At 43.6% G+C, this 18190-nt stretch overlaps 1 protein-coding gene across 4 annotated transcripts in view; it reads right to left on the reverse strand.

Moving 5' to 3' along the window:
- Window positions 1–18190, reverse strand: part of LOC308466137 (ephrin type-B receptor 5) — a 162112-nt gene that overhangs the window by 108066 nt on the left and 35856 nt on the right. The window lies entirely within an intron of this gene.

An 18190-nucleotide genomic window follows, 5' to 3' on the forward strand; every position in this document is an offset into this window, starting at 1 on the left:
GCTTCCACAATCTGCAGTGCTGTTGACTCACTTTGTGCAAACTTTGCAAACCTGACCTTCCAACCTAACTAACCTTCTCAAATTTGTTAATGGCTGACTTGAGTTAACAGAAAATCCACTAAATATGAGCCACTCGAGTTGGGGGGATGGAGTGATCTGTATCCCAGGATGGGATAGAAATCCCACCAACCCACCACACCAGATCATCAATGAAGTCCTGTATCCCAACCTCACTGGCGTCAAGTGTTATGGAAGCACACCTCAATAAGGAAATAGCAGGTGATAGGATCAGGGTGAGGGGAGCTGCTAAACCAAACTGAAGGGTCTTGAGGCGTGTGCGCACACGCGCACGCACGCGTGCACACAGACACACACAGAGGTTAACCTGTCTCTGCACTAGGTGGGGCGTCCTGAATTTCAAATTCCAAAAATGAGGGGTGCTAAAAAAAAATCGTAACATGACTTGGGAAATCAAAACATATTTTGGTTAAATTAATATAATTTAGTTTTGCTTGGTAAGTAAAATGTTAAAATTGCATAGAAATAATTTAATTTTTTTGTCAAGTACTTATTAAGTATTGCCCAACATTTTCAGATAGTAATTTTTTTAAAAAATCAGCTTTCTGAAAGCAGTTTATGTTCTTGGTATCATAGAATTGTAGGGTTGGACGCCCAACCCCTTGCAATGCAGGGCTATTTTGCCTGATATGGGCCACGAAACCACAACCCTGAGATTAAGAGTCTCATGCTCTATTGACTGACCTATCCCAGCTTCTTCCTCAAACATAGACTTACCAAGCTAAATGTTGTCCAGTCACAAAAATAATAGCAGATTTGAATTCCTCACACCTGAAAACTTATTTTTAAGACCCTTCACTGGAGAAATTTAAGTTTCATCCCCTAAAATGACATGCCCTACTGCACTAGACCTTAATCTATCAGCCAGGAACTGAATTTCCTCCAGTTGATGGTTCAGAGGTACTGACAAACGGATGTCTAGTTTTCTTCTTGTTTGCGACTTCCCAGAAAACATTATCCATCTGATGGGACCCCAGTCTCTTCCCACATAGGGAAATTCACACATCATCCCAAATTGGGGACTTGCACACCTTCCTACACAGGAAAGTACAAAAGATAAATTTCAGTAACAGGTGATTTTCTCTTCGAAAGGCTTTTGGAGGCTACACTGTGAAAATGAATTTTGTTTCAATACAATTTAATTGTGCAATTAGGAAGCCGTTTCAAGACACCTCCAGGCTCAGGCTCACTCAGAGTGGACCCATGTGTCAGAAGGTTGTGTTTGACATTGCATACACCCATGTGAGGAACCGACAGCAAATCCTAGCTCCCTGGAATGTGCACATTTGCAAGATATAATAATAAATAATAATAATAATAATAATAATAATAATAATAATTTTATTTATATACCACCCTCCCCAGCCGCTCAGGGCGGCTAACAACAATAAAATAATACAACATTCTAAAATCATTTCATTAAAAAATTAATTCAAATCAAATTGATGGCAACCATTGGGCTAGAGTTCTGTGAAGATTGCCAAAGGAGGGAGTCAGGCTGTGCCCTGGCCAAAGGCCTGGTGGAACAGCTCTGTCTTGCAGGCCCTGCAGAAAGATATCAAGTCCTGCAGGGCCATAGTCTCTTGTGACAGAGCGTTCCACCAGATCGGAGCCACAGCTGAAAAAGCCCTGGCTCTGGTTGAGGCCAGCCTAACCTCCCTGTGGCCTGGGACCTCCAAGATGTTTTTGTTTGAGGACCGTAAGTTCCTCTGTGGGGCATACCAGGAGAGGCGGTCCCGTAGGTACGAGGGTCCTAGAAAGTAAGAGGCCCTTGTGTTTGTTTTATTGCACACATGTATTGTGGTTTTCTGAATATCCATCAAACACTTTAAGGCCATACCAAAATGCAATATGCAAAGGGCCCAGCACTATCTGCCACATCAGTGACTTCTAAAAACAAAACAAAACAAAACTACAGAAAAATGAGGAAAGTCAAGCTGGAAAGAACTGGGCCCCAATCCACAACTAAAAAGTATATTTGCGTTTTGCCTGTTTTCATTGTCATGTCTTTCCACAAGGTATCGCAGGTTGTCTGTTCCCTACCCCTTTAAAGAACCAAATCCCTCTTATTTCCTGGGGTGAAAGACAATTAAACCAATTTTACGCTGCAGTATACATATGCCCTTGAATTCCAGGGCTGCTAAAAGCATGTTTTTGTGAGAAGACATGAAAAATGAACATATAAATAAAGTATAGTTAGGCGGATTTCAAATGTATTTCCTTGCAGATGTGCAGGCTGTGGATGTTTTAGGAAAATCTGGGGAAAGGGGATTTGCCGGAGTAAATTGAGCAAGGGAGGGAATTTAAAGAACCATTAGACTGTCAAGCAGTCTCTCCAGGGGAAGTGGAAAGGAGATCCATTGCTTGAACCATTTATAGACTGTCTAAGCAAAGCCGCAGAGAATACTATGGGGAAAGCTGTAAATAATAAAATACCTGTCTTCCTAAACAACCTTTAATACCGAGATCTCAAAGCATCTTGCAGCGTTCAGAAAAAATAAACGACAAAAGAGCCCTGCCGGATCGGAGCAAAATGTCCATTTGGACCCACAACAGCCAGTGTGATGCTTCTGGGGAGCCCATGAACACAACAGCATCATATCTTCTTTGGAAACTGGCATGCCGAGGCATACTGCCTTATATACACAGAGTCATCTGTACTGTAACTGTGCCTTTTCCAAAGGTTAGGGGACCACATTTGCAGAGGCAAATGTGTTGTTGTTTTTACATTAGGAAGTCGTCAAGGGCTGGATATGGGAATGGGGGGAAAAGAGAGGGATGTGTGATTGAAATCACAGGACTAACTAGAGCCAAGAGGCCACTCTCCACCACAAGGCTGGGCCATCCACAATAGAGATGCCTTTCCGAATTATTTTAAGGAAGTGAAATGGTAGAACCACACATTATACAAAATACAGGGGCTGCTGCTAAAAATGGGAGCTGTGTGTCAAGGTTTTCGTCTTCTCCATTCCAAATGTGTAGTACAAGTTAATATCATGACAAGAGCATAAAAGAAAGTCTTCTCCTGCCTACACTTGAGATCACCAACTGGTGGACGAACGTGACCCTAGAGGGGCTTGTCCACACTGGAGTTTACTGTGTGTTTGCAGCTGTTTTGCATTCCAATTTAATTTGTGTAGTTCACATGACATTACCTTCAAGCAACACCAGTCTCAGTGCTTTCCCTCTGTAAATTCAGGATTACTCGATATGGGAATATGTTGGGAGAAATTAGACTCCAACCCACTCCACTTGGGGTCCCAGGCCATTTGTTTTTGGGTGGGTTAATCAATCATCACTTTTTGCTACTCTTGCTTTCCATGCCCACTACAGTGGTACCTCGGGTTACATACGCTTCAGGTTACAGACTACCTCAGGTTATGAACTTTGCTTCAGGATGAGAACAGAAATCACGCAGCAGTGGTGTGGTGGCAGCAGGAGGCCCCATTAGCTAAAGTGGTGCTTCAGGTTAAGAACAGTTTCAGGTTAAGAACGGACCTCTGGAACGAATTAAGTACGTAACTAGAGGTACTACTGTACATCCTCAAGGCTTTTGTTTCTCCAGTGCACTCCTGAACAAAGGAGCATAGCCTTAGTTATATTTTAATTTCATTTCCCTCAGATTTGCACAAAACCAGAAAACTGCAAAAGTATGTGTTGAGAAGCTGCAACTGCCTGATTGTGTGCTTTTGCACACTTCCTGGATAGGGGTTTTGTTTGTTTGTTTGTTTGTTTGTTTTTAAGTAGGTATGTGTGCTGGCCATGCATTGAAAAGACCAAGGTTGCTCCCCGTATACAAATCAATTTATGTATGGGTGTGACTATGTTCAAAATTCCACCTGGGGAAAAGTGGATTCACAGCTACATAATGCTTAAATGTGGACAAGCTGCAGACAAACTGCTATTTTCAGTCAGCCCTGTTGTCCTTTGTAGCGTGTGTCATATTTTAACAGCCTTCTACAGTAATATACCAAAACCTAATAAGTTTGTTAAAGAAACCAAACCCTGGAATCAAATGACCAAGTATGCCATTAATTTATTGCCCCATCCTTGGGGGCATTGGAAGAATTTACTATGGATGAGGTGAGGTTTGAAGGAGATTTGGAACAGGGAGACATTACCATATACCTCACTCTGTGCATCTCCCCCCCCCCCCCCGCCATCCCAAGATCCCCTCACTCCATCCCTTAAATCACCTACAGGGAAATTCTAGCCTGAACCAACCTGAACTGTTCTTCCCGCCATTGCATCTATGCTTTTGTCGGGCTGGATTAGACTAGAAAATTACTTTCCCTCCCCCGTTTCTTAAATAAATTATGACTAATCCGAAAAGCTGGTTTTGATTTAGACAGCAGAGGGGGAAAATGAAAGAAAGTTTCTGCTGATTTCAGACTCTCGCTTAGCCACAACCAAAGCCTGAGAAGGAAGGAGAATGGATGATATTATAGAGGCAGGCACCACAAGCAACAGCCACGGTGTGGGTCTTTCCTCCCAGTTTGAAGGGGGCACTCTGGCACACGGTGGCCCTCTTTCAATTCCAGGGGAAGACCCACAGAACGCTCGAGCAGCTATAGGTACAGACTGAACGGAGCCCAGGCTTCAACTGCAATCGCACAATGACTTTCATTCCCCAGGAAAGGCCCTTGCAGAGGAAAAAGCAGCTAACAGCGACCGCTCCACATTCCTCTGCATTCTTCGCAGTGCTCCGTGCACAAAGAGAGTTTCTTCAAGGCAACCATCAGGTAAATAAATCATTTTCAGAGGAGTAGCAGTGCGAGTCCCTTGCAGCAAGAACAACAAAGAACCTTGTGGTACCTTAAAGACTTAGCAAATTTATGATGGCATAAGTTCATCGGATGAAGCAAACTGCAGTCCATGAAAGCTTATGATGTTAGCCAAAAGGCTCTTTGTTTCTTCTGAAAATAAATCTGGATATGCCAAGATTCAAGCACACGGTAACTACTGAACCTGGGGAGTACCGGAAAGGGATTCAGTCCATGTACCACCAACGAATTATGGCAAAAGAGAGGAACTACAGCCTCTGTAAAGCAACAGAACTGGTCCTCTATAAAAGCTTTTAGATCAGGTTTGTTTTCTGGTCTGGGCAAAAAAGGGCCTCTGCTTTTGACGTTGAGAACAGCGCCTGCCTCACTTCTGCCTTGCCCAAACTTTTAGAGACATGGAGAGAGCCACACGCTTTTCTTAAAACAGCACACTAGATAGGCATTTGATGGGAGCAGAGTCTGCTGATGCACCAAATAACCTCGTTCCCCATCTGTACATTTCCACGTCCCCTTGAAATAAATTTCTAAAATATGTTGGATGGAAATCTGCACATTTCTCATTTAAGTTCAACATCTCATATTCCCCATCCAAGGGATTACTGCTCCTCATTTCTGAGCCTATGGATTAGAAGATACGGACCTCTGAGCTAGCACAAGATTAAATCCATACCATAAATATCTGGTGCAGAATATATTTTAATGTAGACCCAGGCCTGCATAGCTGCAAACCCACCAATGCAAGCACAGCTTGTCAGGGGATGAATAAACATCCCATGTTTGCCTGGGAGAGAGAACCGGGAGAAATGTACTAATAATAAATGAGGAGAAGAAGAAGAAGAAGAAGAAGAAGAAGAAGAAGAAGAAGAAGAAGAAGAAGAAGAAGACAGCCAAACCATCAAGCATCTACAGACCATTGGGCAACATCAGGTTTGCTGCAGAATCTCAAAAGCCCTGCTTCAGAGCTGCTATGGACCCTTGTCTTTCTCTTCACTTTTAGCAACAGATAACCATGTCCGTTTATTTATTTGTTTGTTTATTTATTTGCTTGTATACGTTTTATATTTTACACACACACACACACACACACAGAGAGAGAGAGAGAGACAGTACAGTATACCTGTCTACAACCAGAACATATTCCCTGCAGTTCCCAGTGTTGATGGGTGCGTTTATATTCCCAGTGTGGGATTTATTTGCACATGGTGACACCGTCTAAAATGTTTTCTGTATGAACGATCTGACTTGGTGCACCCTAGCCACCCACCCTCCATCACCTACATCTCGTTGTCCCTGGGGGAAATTGTGTGTGCGAAGCTGTAAAATATCACAAAGTCAATTAGTGAGAGACGGACCCCACAAAGCCCCACCCCCACCCCTGGCAAAATACAACAACAATGGAAATTGCTTTGTCTGCACTAACGTGGACCTGTGGGCAGCGAGTTGGAAACATCCGAACGGAAAACAACATGCAAACATTTTCCTTATGGGAACCCCAAAGCCACATAATTTGTACCTTGTATTTGGGATGGATCATATAACCATGTAGTGCAGGGAGGATCTGAGTAGAGGAAGAGAGAGGAGGTTCAAGCAGAACAATTGCTAAGCACACAAAAAATTCCATGGGCAACTTGGAAATCCTGGTCTTATTTTCATTGGCGTTTACCCAATTGTCCACAAAGACAAAAAAAGGTGCAGCTGAATAGCGTCACCCAACCACCTGCCATCTACGAGCCAGGAGATGCAAGTACCATAAAGTGCTCATCATATAATAATACTTCTTTAAATAGTACAAAAATGGTTTCTATTCTTCCACAAAAAGGTGAAGGTTTCACGGTCGTATTTGCAGGGGGTGAACTAAATGACCCTTGGGGTTCCTTCTAACTCTTCAATTCTATGATATTGGGGGGGGGGGTCATGCTGATGTATATTTTGCTCTGGAAGGCTTAATTTGGTCAGAACCAAGTATATACTTCCAGAGTTAACGCTAAACACATTATTTCTGGTAAATGAGCCACCGTAGCCACTAGAGGGCCATGAAAATTTGTATCCCGGGCTTTTAAGACTCATCTACCTATGTACTATCTGAAATCAAAATGGCGCATTCATTGCCAGATGCAATTTCTTTTTTCAGTTCTCCCACCCCACTATTACAATCTAAAGTAGTCACAACACAGGTGGAAAGTAAAAGGAGGAAGAGCAAGGAGAAGGACCTGAAAATACACTAAGAAGGGCTGAGGGACAAACTTTCAAATAATAATAAAAAAGTACTATACATAAAAAAAAGGAGAAGCCATCCAAGGTGCTTTTTGTTGGGGTTTTAAAATAGAAAACTATTGCAGCATCATGTGTTTCAGGAAGTGCTACAGTATGGAAAACTGACAAATACAGAAAACATTGGGTGGGGGAGAGAGAATTAACATGATTTGAACCAGCAGAAGAATGTAGAAGGATTGACCCTGGAAAACTTTAGGATTTATAGATTTTATATGCAGTTTGTTTGTTTCTTCTGCACCTCAAAACAACTGTGTTTGATTTTTAAAGCATCAGACATGGTCTAAAAAGCTTTCATGACAGAAGGATACTGTTCATATTTTAAATAGGCCTGGGATGTCAGTCACCTGACAAGTTTAGACAGCCTTTTATTTGACTGAGTGAAATAATGTCAAACATCCCATGAAGTCAAAAACAACCTTGTGTATGTTGGCATTTGCCCTACCAACAATGACTTTTCTGCTATCCACACAGAACAACCAAGTTATTAAAAAAGGACACAAATCTGATCTTCAAAATGATACTAAGAAACCAGTGGTAATAAATTTTACTACTACTGCAGACCTGAAAAGTCTCCATTAGAGTAGGTCCAAATAAAATATCTCAGTGGGTGGGCTCCTGCATAAAAAGTTATGAATTTGAAAGAAAAATACTCTCTGCCCTGATATTTGTTATGTTTATATAATCCTCTAGTTGATGATACTTTGAGGATCTGATTAAGCGAACTAAAGCCCATGAAAGCTTATACCGCAATCTATTTTAAATATTTACCTTGCAAATAAATCTGTTAAGCAGGAAGTATCCCACCTTTTTAAAATCACTTAATGGGATCATCTGATAACAATGGCAAGTGTGAAGGTCCCTTGCTCTCTGGGAGCCAGGGTCAAACATATGCATATATGTTCATATTAAGTCTGGCTCCAGTGTGCTCCCAACTCTGTTGTTTGAAGCTGAGTACACATCAGGTGAGAGCTGGACCATAAAGAAAGCTGATAGCCAAAGAATGGATGCTTTTGAATTATGGTGCTGGAGGAGACTCTTGAGAGTCCCTTGGACTGCAAGAAGATCAAACCTCTCCACTCTTAAGGAAATCAGCCCTGAGTGCTCACTGGAAGGACAGATCCTGAAGCTGAGGCTCCAAGACTTTGGCCACCTCATGAGAAGAGAAGACTCCCTGGAAAAGACCATGATGTTGGGAAAGATGGAGGACACAAGAAGGGGACGACAGAGGACGAGATGGTTGGACAGTGTTCTCAAAGCTACGAACATGAGTTTGACCAAACTGCGGGAGGCAGTGGAAGACAGGGGTATCTGGCATGCTCTGGTCCATGGGGTCATGAAGAGTCGGACACAACTAAACAACTAAACAACAACACATCAGGTTACCAACCATCAACTGTATCCTGTAGCTGTTTGAGAAATACTCATGTTGTGCTCTCTCTCTCAAACCAGTTTCCATCTGATTTGAAAACGGAAGTTGCAGTTAAGGTGAGGCGTGTGCATTTCAGGTAGCCGTTGCGCATGCGCAGATGACAGCTTCAGTGAACCGGAGTTTGCCGCAGGGAAACAAATCAGGTATTGTGCTTCAGGTGAAGGCATTCCCGCCTCATCTCTGGAGTGAACAGTAACATAAGAAAGTAGCTTAGAACATATGGGGGGGGGGAACCTAGCTACGGTTCAAGATGCTGATGTGCACATAGCCATAGATTTCGCTCACATTCCACATTTCTTACACACAAGAGTGGCAATCATGGGTTCTGACGCAGTTGAACCATCTCTAGACTTGTACCGTCAGCAAGGTTACTGCATCATGCAACTTCAGACCGTATCTAGGATCTGACCTAGGCAGAGGGCCTTCTCGGTAGTGGCACCTGCCCTGTGGAATGCCCTCCCATCAGATGTCAAACAGGTAAGCAACTATGACTTTTGGAAGACATCTGAAGGCAGTCCAGTATAGGGAAGTTTTTAATGTTTCATGTTTTATTACATTTTGCTAGAAGCTGCCCAGAGTGGCTGGGGCAATGCCATCAGATGGATGGCATATTATTATTATTATTATTATTATTATTATTATTATCATCACCACCACCATCATCCTCTATAGAAAAGGCCTCTGCGGCCCCTGGCTCTCTCCAGATAGCTTCTGCATCCTTTCTCCCCAGTTAAGCCACACTGCTGGCCTGTCTCCCCTTAGAAGCTGTGCAAAAACATTTACAAACATCTCTGGAGAGGTGGAATTACACAACCCAAAGCACATCTGAAAAGACTCCAGGAGTCAGCATTAATAGCATTTTGTGAGGGGGCAACCTTAGTGTGATCGAGCATGACGCTCTATGCAGTTTGAAAGGGAAAGTAGGGTGCTCATTTTTAAAAGAAATTAACATAATTATCTCTATTCTTTATTACTGTCTTGATAAATAACTACTCAGAGATATTCAGTGATGATTAATCCCTGAGTGGTCCAGTGACTCTGCTTTCCTAGAGTGTGAACCCTAATTTTCATAGGGAAGCGATTCGGAGAATAACTTGCCCAAAGCTATTCAGCAATTCTGTCTCTCTTACACCAAGGATTCCAACCCTGCCCACAAAATACCACCATCCCCAGAGCTCTCCGCTAAACGACCCACACACAGTGCATACTGGAAATTGAGTCTCATCACAGTCATTACGTTTACACCATAAAATGGTCACTGGCAGACATACTCCAGACGCGTGGCGGCTGATAAAGAGCTTTTAATTATTTCAACTAAATTGTTCAGTGAGTCAATATCCCTTTATCTTCTCATCATTAATTACTACATCACTATCACCACCGCCATGAGTTATTTTAAATAACTGGGACGTTTTAGAAGCGTTGCACTAGGATTTTTTGCTTCGCAAGCTATAACCTGAAGGGTGCTTAGATATTCTGAATACTAGTTTTGTTTTGTTTTTTAATTACTTGATATGGGGAGATCATATCTCAACTCAGTGTAATATTTCCCAGGCGCCTCTCCCAGAACTTAATTGCATGGCTGAGCAATGAAGAACTCCTTTTTTTGCGGCATGAAATTATGACAGGTTTCCTACAGCCTTTATTAAAAAAAAAAACCAAAAAAACTGGAGAGGTTCTGAGGTGACTGGCAAAGAAAAACAGGGAACCTGGCTTCCGTTTTTTAAGAATGTAAGTACAGCCCTATAGCTGGATCAGGCCCAAGGCCCATCTAGTCCAGCATCCTACATCCTATTCTCACAGTAGCCAACCAGAAGCCTATCAGAAGCCCACAAACATGATGTGAGTGTAACAGTGACTCCCAGCAACAAGTATTCAGAGGCATCCTGTGGACAGTAGAGACCGTCACTGAGAGCCTTATCCTCCATGAATTCGTCTAATCCTCTTTTTAAAACCATCCAAGTCGGGGGCCCTCGCTGCCTCTTGTGAGAGCAGATCCCATAGTTTTAACTATGCATCGTGCAAAGGAGTACTGCCTTTTGTCTGTCCTGAACCGCCCAACGTTCAGCTTCATTGCATAGCCCCAAGTTCCTGAGGTTTCTGTAGTGACCAGGGTTGCCTGAATTTCATAAGCCCAGAATTTTATCTTACCCTCTTGGACACTTTCCAGAATGCAAAGACAGAAGAATGAGGCAGGCAGGCAGAGGAAAACTACATATGAGCCATTTTTTAGTATGTGTGTGCTTGCCTGCAAGTTAGTCTCAGCTGAAAGCTTTTCTACCATTCCAACCCGGGCCATTTCTCATAAGACGCAGCATCTCTGAGCACACCGCCGCACTTGACAGGCAGGCTAAGAATGAGTCACAAGACAACAGCTTGTACTGCAACCTTTGCAAAAGACAGGCACTCTGAATTCTGTATATGTTCATAAGCACTCTTCTCATGGTATGCAGGCTTATCTCAGCAAAAGAGATTCCAAGCACAAGGGCCTGAAGAGCAAACTACCACACTTTCTCTGGAGAGGACCTCTGCCTGAAGTAAGCAGCTGCCTCTATGCGGCAGATGTGGCTAAAGTTATAGAGGACTCCTATGAGGACCAGGTCTGAGATCTGCTTCCAGCACAGAGCAGGACTGTGGCAAGTGCTATTTTCAAAGTTATCATCAAGTTCATCTTTATTCTGAGCTGGAAGGAAAACATATAAAGACTCAAGGAATACGCCTCGGCATTTATTTTTTAAAATATACCACTTTCATTTCTACCTTGTGTGTTTATCCATTGGTTTGCAGTTCAAAGATCATAAAACATGAATCTTGATCTTAGAACAAATAAAGGCTAAGAGTGAAAGAGAGAGAACTCACAAAGATGACTGATGTGTCCATCCATTGCATGAAGAAGGGGAGGCATCCTTGCATCAGCTGCAGCGTAGCAACCCCTGCCAGCTGCAGATTTCAGGGACGGGCAGTGGCTACGCCCCTCTGCAGCACCCGAAACGCCCAGCAACTGCCATGCTGCCCTCCAGCTCCCCTGCCACCTGGAACCCCACCCCGACACCCAGCAACCACCGTGCCGCCCTACAGACCCCTGTGCCCTTCACCTGATTGGTGTCCTCCATCCAGATCTTTTCGATTACAATTCCCATCATCTCCACCCAGCACGACAATGTTCTCTTGGGCTGATAGGCGTTGCAGTCCAAAACACCCAGGAAGCATCAGGCTGGTGATGCTGTCCTAGGGAGTGAATGATACTGTTCCCAGGCTGCCATAGCCCAGCTCAGAAAGCACTGTTCACTTGCCAAAGGAGATTCTGACTTAAACACCAGGAAGAACTTTCTGACACCAAGATCAACAGTGGAACAGACTCCCACAAGAGGGGGAGGACTCTCCTTCCCTGGAGATTTTAAAGCAGAGGTTGGATGGCCATTTGTCATGGATGCTTCAGTTGAGATTCTTGCAATGCATGTGGTTCGACTAAGACAGGGGTCTGCAACCTTTAAGACAAAAAGAGCCACTTGGATCCGTTTCCGAAGGGAAAAAACTGGGAGCCGCAAAACTCGTCATTATAAAAATAACTTTTTTGTCACTTTTTTATTATTTCTTTGTTTGACCCCTCAGAATTACTCCTCCTCATAGAAATAAACGTTAAATTAACAAGTTACCTTTGTCTGTGTGTGTGTTCTTCACTCCCCTTCAAAACAGTGACCAGCGTACATGCCCCCTTTCAATGCAGTGACCAGCGTACATGCCCCTTACAATGTAGCGGGCGGGCGGGCGGGAAGGTGACGTCGGGACGGTGCGTGACTAACGCACGCACCGCCCCCATGCGACGTCACAGCCAGTACAGCGCCTGCCACAGTGGGGAGTGTCGGGGCGCACAATGCGCCTCCTCCCCTCGCTAGTATCCGCCCGGGAGCCGCGGCAAAGGTGTAAAAGAGCCACATGCGGCTCCGGAGCCGCGGGTTGCAGACCCCTGGACTAAGATGACCCTTGTGGTCCTTTCCAACTCTACAATTGTATGAATTCCAATTGGCTACATAGCAGCATGACATTAACTCCTGAAGTGATCCTTGACTGGCTAAAGTCACACACAGTGACTGAGAAGGCAAAATGGCACTGAAAGAGGAGCCACAGGAGAAATGGAAAATGCATGTTTGGAGGGGCAGTTTCATAATTCACCATTTGATACCAATTTCCTAATACATTTTCAGGCAAAGACTCTCGTTTCTAGATACGGGAACCTTCCCCCTCCCAAAGCGATGCTACAGAAGGAGGTGGGGTCATTTTTTACAGCATGCTGGCCCAATCAGCTTCAAGGAGAACTGAATTAATTTAACATGCTAATTTACCTTCAGCCAATGTTAGCGAGGCTCCCACAGTCAGTGCTTCCTTTGAAGCCAGACAATATGCTGAAAAGATTCCCCAACTGTGGTTCCTTACAAGATGAAACAGTCTAGACAGCCAGAGTTTATCACTTCAAAGCAATGGATGGGCCATTAAGCTAAGGGAAGGGTAGATTTGGCAAGGGACAGTATTTGACAAGCATCTCAAATAAGCAATTTCCAGACAAAAGGGAAAAGGTGATAATTACTGGGGAAATCCATGTGTCACGTGTATACTTGAGCAGGCATGTTTACAAAACTGCATACATGATTCTTTCAGCCAGTCCTTACAACTGGAAGGATTACAAAGGTTTCACCAAGAATGGGTAAAATAAAAATCGTTCACAGTCAGAGTGCGGATGGGGTGTTAAAAGCTCTTGCAGTAATAAGCCAGAAAGGACCATTTTTGGGGGGTGGGGAGGAGGCATTCCAAATAGATAAAAGGTGCTAGAGGAAGAAAAGCAAATAGTAGCAGGACGGGTGAAGATGCAGAGGGTGTGCAGTTCAAAACAACCCATGTCTAAGAATACCAGCCATAAAGCATGCTTTTTCTCCTCTCTTTCCTTACAGTCTTGCGTTGAGTCAAAAGCTAAACAACTGCTTTCTATTATAACAACCTCCCAGCTCATGCAACGAACTGATTTTCTGATCAACTGATTGGTTTATGGACAAAAGGGGAAGAAACGCTATCTGGAAAAATGACTTTTCAATGGGAACAGGCCCAAGGCATAAATGAACAAACAAGAATTGTGAGCAGGAAAGCGGGAATTATCTGGGGATGACGCAACGGGCACCCTGCTTGCCATTAATGTTTTTGCAAGGTTGCAGACTTCAGTCAATCCCATCCAGGTACCTGCAACCCAGGATAGCACTCCATGCAACCGGTGAAGTGGTCTGCAGTCCACAAAAGCTTCTGCAGTGATAATTTTGTCTGTTTTTAAGGTGCCACATCACTCATTGTTGTTTATACCCATGTGATGAACATTTATTTTATTTTCTAAAATCAAACAGCTATAATTAACAAACACAAAAGGGTGAAGAAGGGGGGGTTAATTCAGTGGGCGTTTTTTAATTTTAAAAAAAATTAAACAATTTTCATGAGATATTTGATTTCAGATGAACAGTTTTCTATCTGACTTTCTGGAGTTTCTGGGCACAAACCACAAATTACGTGTTTACGAGTTCCAAAATCTACAGCAGGGCAATTCTCTTTATTAGGCCAACCAAAATGTCATAAAATAGTGAAAAAGTGCTCAAGTTTTCCAGAACTCTTAATCAGACTGGATATTAAGCAAAAGGGGTGGGGAAGGTGCTTTGAGCCGGCTTAGTATTAAAAGCCATAGAGTCCACATTGCTCTTCAGTCTTAAAATGGGAGTCTGGGAAGATGTAGCCAATTTAATGGATTACATAGACTCTCCAAAGTGCTATCTGTGCAGACTTCGGGTAATACCTAGGACCACCAGAACAAAGAAACAAAATAATAATAATAAAAAAAATAAATTTTATTTATATCCCGCCCTCCCCAGCCGAAGCCGGGCTCAGGGCGGCTAACAACAATAAAACAGTACAAAAGTACAGCACAAACAACACTCTAAAATCATTCATTATAAAATTAATTAATTCAAGCCACTGGCAACCATTGGGCCAGAGCTCCGCGAAGATTGCCAAAGGAGGGAGTCAGGCTGTGCCCTGGCCAAAGGCCTGGTGGAACAGCTCTGTCTTGCAGGCCCTGCGGAAAGATGTCAAGTCCCGCAGGGCCCTGGTCTCTTGTGACAGAGTGTTCCACCAGATCGGAGCCATGGCCGAAAAAGCCCTGGCTCTAGTTGAGGCCAGCCTAACTTCTCTGTGGCCTGGGACCTTCAAGATGTTTTTATTTGAAGACCGTAAGTTTCTCTGTGGGGCATACCAGGAGAGGGTCCTAGGCCGTATAGGGCTTTAAAGGTTAAAACCAGCACCTTAAACCTGATCCTGTACTCCACCGGGAGCCAGTGCAGCTGGTATAGCACCGGGTGAATGTGATCTCGCAGCGAAGACCCCGTAAGGAGTCTCGCTGCAGCATTCTGCACCCGCTGGAGTTTCTGGGTCAGTCTCAAGGGCAGCCCCACATAGAGCGAGTTACAATAATCCAGTCTGGAGGTGACCGTCGCGTGGATCACAGTGGCTAGGTCAGGGCGAGAGAGGTAAATGGCTGACTCTCCATTTTTTTAAATGTTAAATCCATCCGTTGTCTAGATCTTTCACCAGTTTTAAGCAGAACACAAAGAGCATCAGTGAAGAAATACAAGCTCCCACAAAAAAAGAGAAGATGAGTATGGAAATATGGCGATTAAGTTGAACAACTATCGGCCCCAATTCCCTTTTCAATGAAGGAAAAGGCTGCACATCTCTTTCTCCCACTCATGATCCCTTGACACCTTTTGGCCAGTGTTGTACAGTGGCTAGATCGTTGGAATACGACCTGGGAGACTCCTCTGTAACTACATCAACATTCATCCTTGGCCCTTTGCTTCCAGGATCACCAAGCTTGGCAGTTAGTGCCCCTTTCCTTAAAGAGAGGCACCCCAGATGTTTACCACAGAAACAGGTCTGAGATGAGAGCAGGGATCTAACAGCTGTAACAGCCATAGCCACTGCTCTCTCACATGAAATGCTGGAGAACCTTAAGCCTAAGGTTCCCTGTCTCTTCCACGTTTGTAGCACTGCCTCTTACCCATCCTGCCAAAGGGAGTTCAGAAAAGTGAGGCAATATGGGTATATGCAAAAGGGTTTGGGACATTTATTACACTCATAAATATACAAGCCAGAAGAAGGATTGACTCATGCAATCATTTTTGTGGTTCAACAGGCAACGCAAAGTAATTGCCCCATTCAGTTGCACAGTATATTGGCCTTATGATTGAGCACAGTACATAGTAATGCAATAAATTACCATGTCCAGGAGTTAAGCGTGATCCTGCTTAAAGAGTAGTGAGCTGCAACGGCTGACTTTCCAGTCTACTCCCACTGCTCTTTGTCAATAAATAAAGCAATAGAAATATATATGTCAAAAGACACACACTTCCATACTAGGAATATGAACAGAGCATGCAATCCTATAAACATATGCCTGGGACTTACTTCTGAGTAAATATGCATAGGATTGCAACATCCATCTGTCTTTACCCTCTGTGTGTGTGTGTGTGTGTGTGTGTGTGTGTGTGTGTTCCTGCTCCAAGGCACACAATTTTCTTTTATTTATTTATTAAATTTCTATACTGCCCTTCATCTGTGGATCACAGAATAGTTTACAATATAAAAACACAATAATGCATAACACAATAGCCCCCCCAAAAAACTCACACAGTTTTTAAAGATTGTTTAATTACCCAAAGGCCTGGGAGAAGAGGAATCTTTTTGCCTTATGTAATGAAGGCACCAGGCAAACTTCCCCGGGGAGAGCATTCAACACCAGGGAGCCACTGCAGAAAAGGAGCTACAGGGAACCAATATATGGAAGTAAAATTGCAGGAGAATGGCAAGAGGATCGCTGGTAAGGCTGTGCGCCATTACCATATTTTGCCACTGCACAAAACAAACATGGGAAATGGTACTGAAGGCATCTTTTATTTTGAAACAAGAGGAAATTTGTATGCAAAGCCGGGGCCATGATGCAAACTTGCTCTTTTTGTCTTGTGTATGCAGCCCAGATAATGGAACTTTTCTTTGTCAAGAAAGCGAATTCTCCTGGGGCAGGATTCCAATTTTATTTCTCATTTGTTTAGTGTAGAGTGCATCTACCCCAGACTAACTTCCAGTCATGTAAAATTCCGCAGAGACCTGAGAGAAGGTTCTCTTCCTCCTGACATATATTTGGGTCACAGAAGGGCACAAAGAGGCCTTCGTCCTCCTCTCCCCAGATTCTGCTTTCCAGCTACGTGTGTCCATGCTCCAGCCAGGGTAAGGTGCAATCAGTACTTTGGCTGCTGAGGCCGGTGTGCAAGAATGTCAAATAAATATTTCAGGTTTGTAGCATCACTTTCTGATGTGCAATTGAGTTATTTTTAGTGCTGGAGTTGAAGGCGACAACGCATAAATCTCCATGCCCATTTCACTGTCTGCACAATCACAAGTTCATCTATATTTCATGGGAGTTGTTGGGGACCAGTTTCTTCTATCAACAACCACATCTGGACTGGAAACCAAGAGATTACACTTAAATAAGAAATCCAGGCACAAAGGTATTCCCACCCCCACCCCACCCCCAAAAAAACATCGGAGCCGGAGTATGTGTGGATTCCAGCAAGCACTGGGACAAGTCCCAACAAATTTTCTGTAGTGACAGAAACATCTCCCTCCACAGATGCAACGGGGGGGGGGGGGGGAGCAGAGAGAATCTGTTTAGTTGACATATTTTGCAGATTCCCTCACATGTATCCTCAAGCCAAATGGAGACAAATTTATGCATGAATATGTGCAGCTAAGTTACAGGTAAACCAAGCAAGGGGCTTCTCATCATTACTTCCAAGCATAAAGTTGTTTGTCATTTTTTACCCCTCGACTGCTTAGGCCTCGAGTTCCTAGTAGTGGGCTGTCAAGTTTCTATGAGTTGACCAAGTACCCACCCTCAGAGAAGGATGCTTGCTCAGTCTCTGTACGAGTCCCTGATCTGGTCTCTTCTCTTTCCAGATCAGTCCCCCACTAGACAGGAGTGGGTAATTTTGCCACAACTCTGCATCAGGCACAGTCATTCACTCACTCCCAAAGTGTAGGCAGTAGCAGAATTACCTGTGGAATCTCTGCATGAGTCACTGTTCTAGGTGCATCAAGCTCAACAACATAGGGAGTAGGAAAATGACACTATTTTAACATATAACATAACATATTTTAAGGTGGGGTTTTGTTTTGTTTTTGTAATGAAATGCCTTCAACTTTAATTCAGAAAAAGTGTGTGTCTCAGATATCAAAATGCTTATATCGGTTTACATTCTCCAGACACTTGCAGGCATTCTCTTTAGTCATCATTTAGCCAGTATCTACCATTCGCTGGGCAACGTGCCTCATCAATCGTCTGCAGTCCATTAATAGCTTCTGTTGCTCTTCTCTAAACTCCTAATTCATCAACGTTACTGAGGACTGAGACATGCACAATTAAACAAAGATACAGGAGACTAGCAATCAAATGCCCTCCCCCAATAATCATTACTTTGCCCCCCTTCTCAGCTGTCCATTCACTACAAAGAACACGGGCACTATTATTCCCTAGGCTTTG

This window comes from Podarcis pityusensis (genome assembly GCF_964106645.2).
Source record: "Podarcis pityusensis genome assembly, chromosome: 17".
NCBI lineage: Eukaryota > Metazoa > Chordata > Lepidosauria > Squamata > Lacertidae > Podarcis > Podarcis pityusensis.